Below are 11,336 nucleotides of genomic sequence, written 5' to 3'. Positions count from 1 at the left end.
ATGCCTCTAAGGATCTTCTTCTACCTCTAAGTATCAAAGTCTAAAGATCTGACTTTGATAATTTGCCTCCAAGGTTTTACCTCTGAAAATAAAACTCTAAAGTCAAGTGCAACATGCTCCAATAAGTTGCCTCCAACAAAGCTACTCAAAGGCAAGCATCTGACTCTGATTTACACTGTTGACTCTATCTTTATTAAGTTGTCTTTGGCCAGTAATGCAACTCCAGAAGATGATTGAGTCTGACTCTGAAATTCACACTACTTGTAACTATGATTTTTAGAATCCGTATCCAACAAAAGCAAGCGTCTAACTTTGAGGAAATTCAATGTCTTTGATGAAAAAGTGAACGCAACATGAAAAAGTGAACGCAATATGAAAAAGTCAACACAACATGAAAAAAATCATTGCTTTGAAAAAGTAAATGATTCTGACTCCAATAAAGTTCGTGACTTTGGAAGCTGACTCTAAAGACACATTCTATATACGATTCAAAAAAAATATGGTGAAAGCTCACTGCCTCTGACTGTGATACTGAAAATTCAAATGACCAAAGAGTTATTTTTATCCACAGTTGAATGGATTAAAGTGCCAAGTTAGTTAAATTCTTAATTGCACCGAATTGAATATCTCACCAAATAAAAAGGGTCCAATTCAAATTCACGACACATGATCTATGCAATCAAAGATATATCATTCTGGAATCAAAGCAATGACCGAGAATTGAATTTTAGCAACACACAAACAACAATCAAGAATTGAATTTCAATAACTGACAAGAAATGAATTTCAACAATTGTCAAACAACGAGAAGAAAATTCAAAGCTCAAGAACAAAAACAAATTCAAAGCAAAGATCGACTAAGCATTTGGACACAAATCAAAGCAACGATCATTAGAACTCGAATGCAACGGGAAGATTAGAAAATTGAAGTAACAAGAATTAAAAGATTTGAACGTTGAATCAGAACTTTGGAAGAATAAGAAGAAGAATCAATTTAAGAAGCTCAAACAATTAGCACTATAAATGGTTCTCACAACTTGAGGAGCTATACATGATACGAAGCAATAAGAACAAAAAACATACGAGTTGAATATCAATCAATCAATCATCAAACACAATTTTATTTAACCGTCAATTTTGATATCATTCTAGTTGTGATTAGTCTGTGAGCAATAACGTAAGAATTCTCTAGTGAGAGTAAACCCAAAAACAAAAAACTAAACACTTGTGTAACCCAACTCAATAGTGGCGTAAATCCTCAATGACTTGTGGTTGTCAAGTTGGATGTTAAGAAGACTTAGCTGGTGAAAGTTATGTGGTTGTAATCTGTTTTGAATTACATGATTAAATCCTTCTAGGTGAAGGGACTTGACGTAGCTATCAAGTTAGTAGTGAGCTAGGATAAACTATTGTTTTATCCCTCTTCCCTACATTTACTGCTTCTGATTTTTGTTTTGTTTTATTTTCACCATTTGTTATCCCAAAGTATAACGAGTAATGTGTAAGATGTGTGATATCTGGAGGGTGAACCCTCTATTTATAAAGTGGCTAGATTCATATACGTTGTTGTCAATTGCTATTATTGTTGAGATGATCGTTGAGGTCATGGTGGAATTACTGAGATAAGTGATGAACATTATATAGTTTAGTTGTATAAAGGATGCCGTAAATGGTTGGACACTAAGATCATTACAAGATTCGACCTCGATACTAGATCCTTCACTCTACTTCGTATTAGACTTACTTTATATTTGATTCATAATATCTTTGGGTTTGGTCTTTAGGCCCATACCATTACACAAGACCTCTAAATCGTTGGCTATCGTTTGACAAGTAATGGTCTAAAAGGTCTAAATTTAACTTAAAGAAAAATTCAATAATGTGATTTCCAAGGTTGAACAATGTTCGATGCGCCATGTACCGAAATGGTAGAGGTGGACATAATATCCGGATCCGCTTGAATCCGACCGACCCAATAAAAAATTTAAGTTTGCGGACGGGTTTCTTCGGGTTGATGGGTTGAGCAGATGAAAAATAAGGCTTCACATGAGTTTATACGATCGAGTTCGGATGAGTAATTTCGATCCGTCGGTACCTGAACCCAATTGAATTATATTATTATTTTTATATTATATATTTATATTATTAATTTTATATGATATATTAATATGTAAAATTAAAATACACACACAATTGCAGTACTAATCACTTTCACTTTCAGTACTAATATAAAAATACATTCACGTCTCACAAATACAAAGCCACAACTTGTTCAAGGCAATTTTTTTTTAAAAGCCCAATAACACACAACCCCAACAGCCCAGCCCAATGAACATTGACTTGAGTTCAAATTTCAACACATTCATTCATCACATCGTCATCCGCCTCACTCTCTCTCTCTCTCTCTCTCTTTCGTCTCTTTCAAAGACTCGATCTCAAACGGTTCTCTTTGAGTCTCGTTTTTGTTGCTCACAATCACGATCACCATCGGCGCCGTCATTATCGTTGCCATCACCATTGCCGCTGTCTCCATTTAGCCTACAAACATGCAACGAAAATCTGAAAAGTTTCCTTTGAATTTTTTTACCAAACCCTAACTCTCTAATCTTAGAAAATTATTAAATATTTATCTTAAAAAGTTGTTCTTTCTTTATTCAATGTTTATCTTGAAAGGTATTATATGCTTTTGTGTTTTGTTTTTGTTTATTCTTCTCACTGAAGTTACTATTTTTTATTAGGGTTTGATATTTTTTCACTAATACTTGTTTTATGATGTTTCCATTATGTTTAGGTACTGATAATATATAGAGGTTGTCCATATCTAATTTCTCTGTTGAAACTTTAGAGAAGGTTAGTTTATTAGGGTTTCTTTTAAGGTTTCTTAATGTATTTTTAAGTTTTTAAGGTTAATTTATAATCTTTTAGTGTTTTATGATTTCTTAGGTACTGATTATACTACTATTGTTCATGTTTCTAAGATAATGATGAAATTTATTGTGATTTATTTTTCCAATAGATAGTGCTTTCATTTGTAGTTTATGTAAATTTAGATTTATTAGTTTAAATTTGTAGTTATTTATAGTTTTTTACTTGCTATTTTTGTAGATTGTTGTTTTATAATCTTGTATTTTCTATTTTAAGATTTATGTTCTTGTAATTAATGAGATTTGGTTTTTGGTTTGATATGTGTATTCTTATGTAGTCGGAAGTTGCCGTCGCGGCCGCAATCGCGCAGTCACGTCGTGTTGCGGTGGTCTGGCACTATGCAAAACGCCGTTGCGTTGTAGAATTGGGTAGTGGCTGTCGCGGCCTTGATCGCAACTGATTTGCGGAGATAAAGAAACACTTTTTCTGAGAAAAATGCGCAATTGTATATGCAAAGGAAATTTCTTAAATGCCGTTAACCATGGTTGTTAGGGGCACGCGACATATTCTTCTCACGCCGTCGCCGAGTGGTTATTTTGGTTACAGTCATGGTTCATGGGTCGGGTCTGCAACTCGGTTTATTAAAAACAACAGCTTCACATAACAAAACCCTAAAAAACACATTTATGATACCTCTCATTTTGCTTGCTGACAGGTTGCCATTTTTTATTTACTCTATTCATTAACTTGCTTTCGTTTTTGGTTTTATATAATTAATTAATAATAATTGCTAATGTGGTTTTAAAAAAGAAAATATACTATCCTATAAATTACAATAAAAAATATATAATGCTATATTATTTTTTAATCATAATACAAAATGATTTTATTAGTAAAAAAAATATAAAATGATTTATTTATTTTTTTAAAACAAAAAATATTTTCTTATTGCTTTTACATGCTCAAAGCATGTTGTTTCTGTTTATATTATGTTTGAAATATTAGTAGCAATGACCTTTGAAGTTATGACTTATGAATGTTTCTCAAATTTTTGCAGTATTCTATTTTTTTTTTTTTGCCTCTATATGTGTATGGTATTAATTGCTTCTAAATGTTCTCTTAGGCTTCAACGTAGCAGCTATACCGCTACCTACTATACCGCTATAACATTTTGAAGGTAGGCTGTTACACTACGCTATTTCATATTTTATTTGTTTTTTTTTTAGTTTAACATTCATGTTTGATTTGTTTATATTATTTAACTTTATATTTATCTTTGATTTGTTTATGATGTTTAGTTTTAGATTCATGTTTGTCTCATTATAATTAAATATTGCTACATGTAGATTCTGCTCAATACTTATTTAGTGTTTTTTGAACTTTTCTGGTTTGGAATAATGAAGCAAGACCAAGGAGGCATGAGCATGCAAGGAGCTAGGCCAGAAAATTGTAAGTTAAACGAGATTGTGTATGTTAATTTTAAACTACATGTTTTTTTAGAATAATGTAACTTGTCTATTGTCTAGTGCATGCTAATAATCTGCTTCATGTGATATGGTAATTAAGTTTATTGCTTAAATCTGGTTACAATTGGTAATTAAGTCTATATCTGGTTTTTTTAAACTACATGGTTCAGTTCTGCATTAAAATTGGTTCAGTGTCACATGCTGATTTTTCTTCTCATGCTGAAAATTCATATGCTGGTTTTTAAATTTAATTCTACCACATGTTGGATTATAAAATTAGTTCAATTCACATGTTGATTTTTCTTCTCAAGCTGTTTTTGTGGTTCATAATTGGTTTGGTTCGGTTCAGTTTTCATTTAAAACCAAATAGTGAACATGTCTAATTATGAACTTATATGATTATATAATTTTATGCTATGATAGGAGTTGTTTTATAATAGGAGTTGGTTTATATAAAAGATACTTAATCAAATAAAATCGTTAATTAAAAAGCAAAATGCGAGTTGCTAAATGCCCAAACCATATAAGTTGCTTCATATACAAAATTCACTAATAGATCACACAAAATACTTAGAGTTGGATGATAATTAATTATATAGGAAGACTTTAACAATTAATTAAAAAAAAACTTCATCGATTTAAACTTTTGATTAAAAACTGATTTTTTTTAAACTTTAACTAGACTTAACCATAACAATCATACATATTTCAGTGATTGAGCAGCCTTTGCCTAATCCTTCTCTTAACCAACCTAATGAACAATCTACTCCTGCAACTGCTCTCCCTCCAGTTGTGAAGAAGAGAAAAGGCAATGCAGGTGGTTATAGAAAAACTTCTAAGGTTTGGGACCACTTTAATGAAATTCCTAATTGTGAAATCAGAATTGCTGCTTGTAAATACTGCCATCAAAAGTATTATTGTGAAGCTAAGACACATGGTACTTTCAATATGAAACATCACATAACAAGATGCACAAAATATCCTTAAAATATAGCAACTGACCCTAACCAAACTATTTTACAATTTCCAACAAGTGAGGGGTCTAGTTTTGTTGTAGCATGCTCTAGATTTAATTCTCAAGCATATAGAAAAGCTTTGGTTGTTTTTTATCATTTTGAATGAGCAACCATTTAAAGTAGTTGAAGGGGAGGGATTCAAGTACTTATGTAATCAATTGCATCCCCAATTTATCATACCATCAAGACATACTGTAGCAAGAGATTGTTTCCAGTTGTATTTAGATAAAAAAATTAGGTTGAAAGAGTTCTTCAAGTCTGATTGTAGTAGGGTGGCTGTTACTATAAATTGTTTGACTTATATTCAAAATCTTAATTATTTGACCCTCATAGCCCACTTTATTATTAATGAGTGGAATTACCAAAAAAGAATCATTAGCTTTTGTGTGGTTCAAAATCATAGAGGTGAGGTAGTGGCTATGAAGCTTGAGGAGGTATTGATGGAATGGGGACTTAGAAATGTGTCTACTGTCACAGTTGATAATGCATCATCGAATGATGTCGCGGTAGGATTATTGAAGAAAAAGATTAAAAAAAACATGAATGAGTTATTGTTGAATGGGGATTTTTTTTCATATGAGTGTTGTGCTCACATACTCAACTTGGTGGTGACTGAAGGATTGAAAGACTTCGACTCTTAAGGAATATATAGAATTTGCTGGAATTGCAAGCAAGAAATTGTTGTGTCTTGATGTTTAAACAAGGTGGAACTCAACATATTTGATGTTGGAACCAGATGTAAAAGTTAAAACAGCCTTTGATAAGTTTGAAGATGAAGATGCAAGCTATAGGAAATACTTTGTAGAAGCTTCTCCACCCACTGATAATGATTGGGAAAATGGCAAGTGTTTTGTTCAGTTTTTGAAGTATTTTTATGATGCAACAAAAGCGTTTTCAACCTCACAACAAACAAGTTTGCATATGGTTTTTCCCCAATTAGCTTCCATCTTTATTGAACTTAAACGTTCATCGATGGAACTTAATACTTGTTTAGCATCAATGGGCAAGCAAATGATGGCAAAGTATTGAGGCAATGAATCTAACATAAATCAACTCCTTTACTTTGGTGTTATTTTAGATCCCCGATACAAGTTAAGGTATGTGGAGTTGTGCTTCAATGATATGTATGGTGATAAACCAATTAAAAAAAAATTGTTGACAAACAAAAATGATAATCTTACTAAAGTGTACAAGTGGTATAAGTATGCTTATGATGCAACACCTAAGACTTCATCTACTAGTGTTGGTGCAATTGTTTCCCTTTGTGAAACAATCATTGTTGTTCCCACAAGCGCACACTTACAACGGAAAAATACTTTTCAAAAACATTTAAAGGAAAAATATTCAATTGATGTTGATAATGAACTTGAGAGGTACACTAATGAGAAGTGTATAGAGTTTGTAGAAATGTTTGAGATTTAATGTGGTGGAAACATTAAAATCTAGAATGATAAGAGATATTATGCCTACACCAGTTTCTACTGTGGCTTTTGAGAGTGCTTTCAACACTGGGGGTAAGATTTTAGATGTATATAGAAGCTCATTATACCGAGAAATATCGGAGGCTCTAATATGCACCCATAATTGGTTGAAGCCGTCTTTATACCATTTTAAAGACTTCATATTTGATGAGGAGTATGAGATTTTAGAGGAAGTACTAGCAGGTGTGCCGTTTTATTTATTTATTTATAAAAAATTTGTATTCATTGTTATATATAATATTTATATGATAATTTACTCATTTTTAATGTATCGTAGATTTAAATGGAAGCTCAACCGGAAGTGGCCCACTCCCTTCCTCTCAATCACAACCTTCAGGCTGTGCTTAAATTGTTGAATGTCCAATTTATGATTATCCTTTCATAATTATGTTATGTTTTTAGTTATGTTTAGTTTTATTGTTTTAATTATGTTCAATTTTTTATTTATTATAGGCTGCCTTTTTTATTTTATTTTTGGAGTCATACAAGACTCATCATCAGTCATAGCACAACCAAACAACTGACCAATAGTTTCTGGGAGATAATTCTGGATTTTGGGAAAAGTTGGTCATATCTTTTTGGATCAAGAAGGCTTCGTGGGTAAAGAGCTTCATTTAGTTTTAGTTTATTATAAATAATTTCAATATTCTTTTAGCTTATTTATGATTTATTTTTGCAAGTGATGTTGAATAAGTTGGATAATATGGAGCAAAAAGCTTGTTGAATGAGCTTGTTATTGTTTGCACTAATGAGAATTTATTTGTAAGTTTTGATTTGATTGTCACCACATAACTTGTCAATATAATAAATTACAAACCATCTGACTCATACTTTTGTAGCATTGGACCAGCTTACCATATCTTTGCATCAACTTTTAATTTTGTGGCATTGGATCAAAATTGACAAAAGAAAACCTATGTAAGTTAATCTTTGCAACTTTTGTCACAATTCAATTGTTGGGTATGCAATGCATATGAAAACTTGATTTAACTATTTGTTTAAAATTTGAAACATAGATGTCATGCTGGAGTCTCACTACTATGACAATAGAACAAAACAAAAGCAAATTTCTTACTACTCTTGGGGTATTTTCTACAAATTTTGTTGGATTAGTTTGATTATATATCATGTATTTTATATTTTTTACGAAGTGATGTTAATCTGTTCTACAACTGTCACTGATTCTAGGGCTGTTCATGATTGGTTTTTTTTAAAAACCAAATCATATCCATTTTAAAACCAATATATGGATTTAGATTTATAACTAAATCCATTATTTGGTTTAAACCGGTTATAAAACCAATTGTAAATTTAGTTATGCTTAAATAACCAGTTTATTTAAAATGATTTTTTACACAACCCGAACTGATTCTTTCTAATTGTAATATTGATGTTATTTTGTTTTGTAACTGTCATTGGTTCTTTTTAATTTGAACACCGATATTATTCTGTTTTACAACTTTTTTTCCTTCTAATTTGTATTATATGTGTCAAGAAGAAGAAATATTAATGCTGAAATTACCAGTAAATCCTCATGATGCAACAACATTTCCTCATGATGCAACAATATTGCCTTCCTTTGATTAATGTCGAATTTTAATTAAGTTGATTTTTGTATTGGTTGTAATTTGTATTAGTTGTGTTGTCATGTGACTGTGACTTATGTTGCTGATGAATTTGTGATTTTATATTAGCCTTAGACTTTATGTGGCTAATTGCAAATGTTGTGTGTTTGAGAACTTGAAAATGTATGATTGGCAGGTTAGACCAATTTTTTTAATGGTTCTATTTAGAAAATAGTTGTATTTAAAAAAATTGAAGATATAATACAAGTGTGATGTAACATTGGCAGGTTGGACCATTTTTTTGAATGAGCCAGTTGTGTTTAAAAAAATTGAAGATATAAAACAAGTGTGATGTATGATTGGCAGGTTGACCAATTTTTTTAATGGGCAATATTTGTATTATATATAATAAATTATAAAAGACTAAATTTTTTTAAGCAAATAAAGACTTAATAATAAAAATAAAAAAAAAACAAAGCAAAAGAGCCTAATAAAATACAACTCATTTTTATCCACCCACACGACCGACACCTGACTACCCGAACCCGACGTACCCGAATAAAAAATGGACGAAATTGGGCTAATAAATCACATCCTTGGATTGGGCCAGTTTCACACTTTTAACTCGAAAACATCCAAAACCGCCCGATGACCACCCCTACGAAATGGTATGTCCTACCTAGAGCTGTCAAAAAAGCCCCCAACACCAAGGCCCCATTTATTTTTTTTAAAAAAAATCTCTAATATTAGTCCCCCTATCAAATTAATTTTTGTAAAATTTAGGCCCATTATTTCATGGGGCCTAAGGGAGGGGGCTTATAGGCCCCCGATATTTTGTTAATTTTGAGATTTTTTTCTTAAAAATTTTTTGAAATTCTTTTTATTCGAAAAAAATTAAAAAATATTTTATTTCTTAAAAAATTTTGCAAGAAAAAAAAAATTATCAAAAAGATAAATCATTTATATCAACAATTTTTTTTCGAAAAAAAATCGAAATTATTTTTAGAAAAAATTGAAAAATTTTTTATAGTAAAAAATCAAAAAAAATTTATCGAAAAAAATCAATAACTTTTTATCGGTGAAAAAATCGAAAAATTTTATTTCTCAAAAAAAAAAATATCAAAATTTTTTAGAAAAATATCGAAATTTTTTAGAAAAAAATCGAAAAGTTTTTTATAGTAAAATATCAAAAAAAAATTTATAGTAAAAAATCAAAAAAAATTTATAGAAAAAAATCGAAAATGTTTTATCGGTGAAAAAATCGAAAAATTTTATTTCTCAAGAAATAAAAATCGATTCTTTTTTTTAAATAAGTGGGCCTATAGGCCCTCTAAACCCACAAAATTTTAGGGGGCCTTTTAAATTATAAATTTTTTTTGTCCCTTCAATATGTGGATCAGGACCAATAGGGTGCCTATCAAATTGACAGCTCTAGTCCTACCCGACGGAACTTTGTTGGGAGAGGTGGAAGTCTAAGGATTCAGTAGAGTCAATGGGTGTATGTTTTGCATGCACTCGCGATTTGTGCCTAGACAAGGGTACACACTTTTTCATCTGATCAGGCAGATGTGTCTGGACACTTGTATGCACCGTTTCGTGTTGAATTGTAAGTGTTTGAAATCAACGGGTGTGATTTAGTGTGGCAGTTTGTAATGATGACTATTGGTGTAAACACACTCATTGATTAAACATCTACTGGTGTTTCCTTTTAAACCTTTAATGTTTCTATTTCCTCCTTTTTCACAGTTTTCATCATTCATGCTTTACTTCCAAGTTCTCTTTATTTTTTATTACGTCGATCGCAACCTTTAACAATTTCAGTCTTGGTATACTACTTCTTTGTGTATCAGACCTTCTTTAACAAGATAAAATTGTGTCTTCCTTTCTCTGACTTCGAATGTGAAGTGATGCAGAGCGCACCTTTGCAGTTACATCCTAATAGTTGGATGTACATTAAGGGTTTCAGATTAGTATGTACTCATCGGAGAGTGACATGCACTATAAAGAAGTACTAACAAAAGACTTAGGGAAAAGTACTTGAAAATGTAAGAGACTAGGCCAAAGAAAAGGCTGCTATGTCGCTTGGTCCTAACAATAAAAAGAGGAAAATGGATATTGTTGTTGGAAGAAAGACAACCATGAGATGGAAATGAACGTCGCCCTCCAATTTGTCGCTAGTTTTGACGAAGCTGTTAATCAAGTGAAGTTGGCAATTTCAGATGACGTTTCATAGGTTAGTTATTTGAAGGAAATTAAGGACGGTCTGCTAGTTTTACCTAAAGGAGAAGGTGGACCCCAACAAGAGGTGGACCCCAATTTGGTAATTTTTTCCGCAAAAGGTTTGGTCCTCCTAATTTCTGCTTTTGTTGATCTCTCTTGGATGAGTTTGGTGTTGTCTATGTTTTTTATTTTCTTTACTTTTTATCAATAATAATAATTTCGAGGTCATGCAGATGACCCCAAAATGTCAATAATTCATAATAATGTCTTTATATTTTAGTTTTACTTTTAAAAATATTAAAACAATCATTGACCTAGTTTTAATTATTTTAAAATAAATTATCTTAAGATACAATTTAACTTTATAACCTCATAATATTTTAAGATATAATTTAACCGTTTAACATCATATTATCGAATTTAAATTCCACCAGAAACAATTGTAAAATGAGAGTGAGTGTTATTTTGATTAACAAAATTTTTTCTATTCTCAATTTTTTCAAAATATTATCTTAAGATAATATTAGAAATTAATAGAAAGCTAGGTGAATAGAATTAGTAATTTGTTCAGATGTTTATTTTAGATTAAAAATATATATTTAATCATTTAAAAATTAATTAAATTCAAATATAATTTTAAATTTAAGATATATTAAACTTACTATTTAAAATAAAATTTAAAATTAATAATTAATACTATTGCTCTTTCAAAAAATATATTTT

The sequence above is a fragment of the Cicer arietinum genome, chromosome 4 (assembly GCF_000331145.2).
Source record: "Cicer arietinum cultivar CDC Frontier isolate Library 1 chromosome 4, Cicar.CDCFrontier_v2.0, whole genome shotgun sequence".
In the NCBI taxonomy this organism is placed as follows: domain Eukaryota; kingdom Viridiplantae; phylum Streptophyta; class Magnoliopsida; order Fabales; family Fabaceae; genus Cicer; species Cicer arietinum.
Note: the sequence above shows the minus strand (reverse complement) of the source record.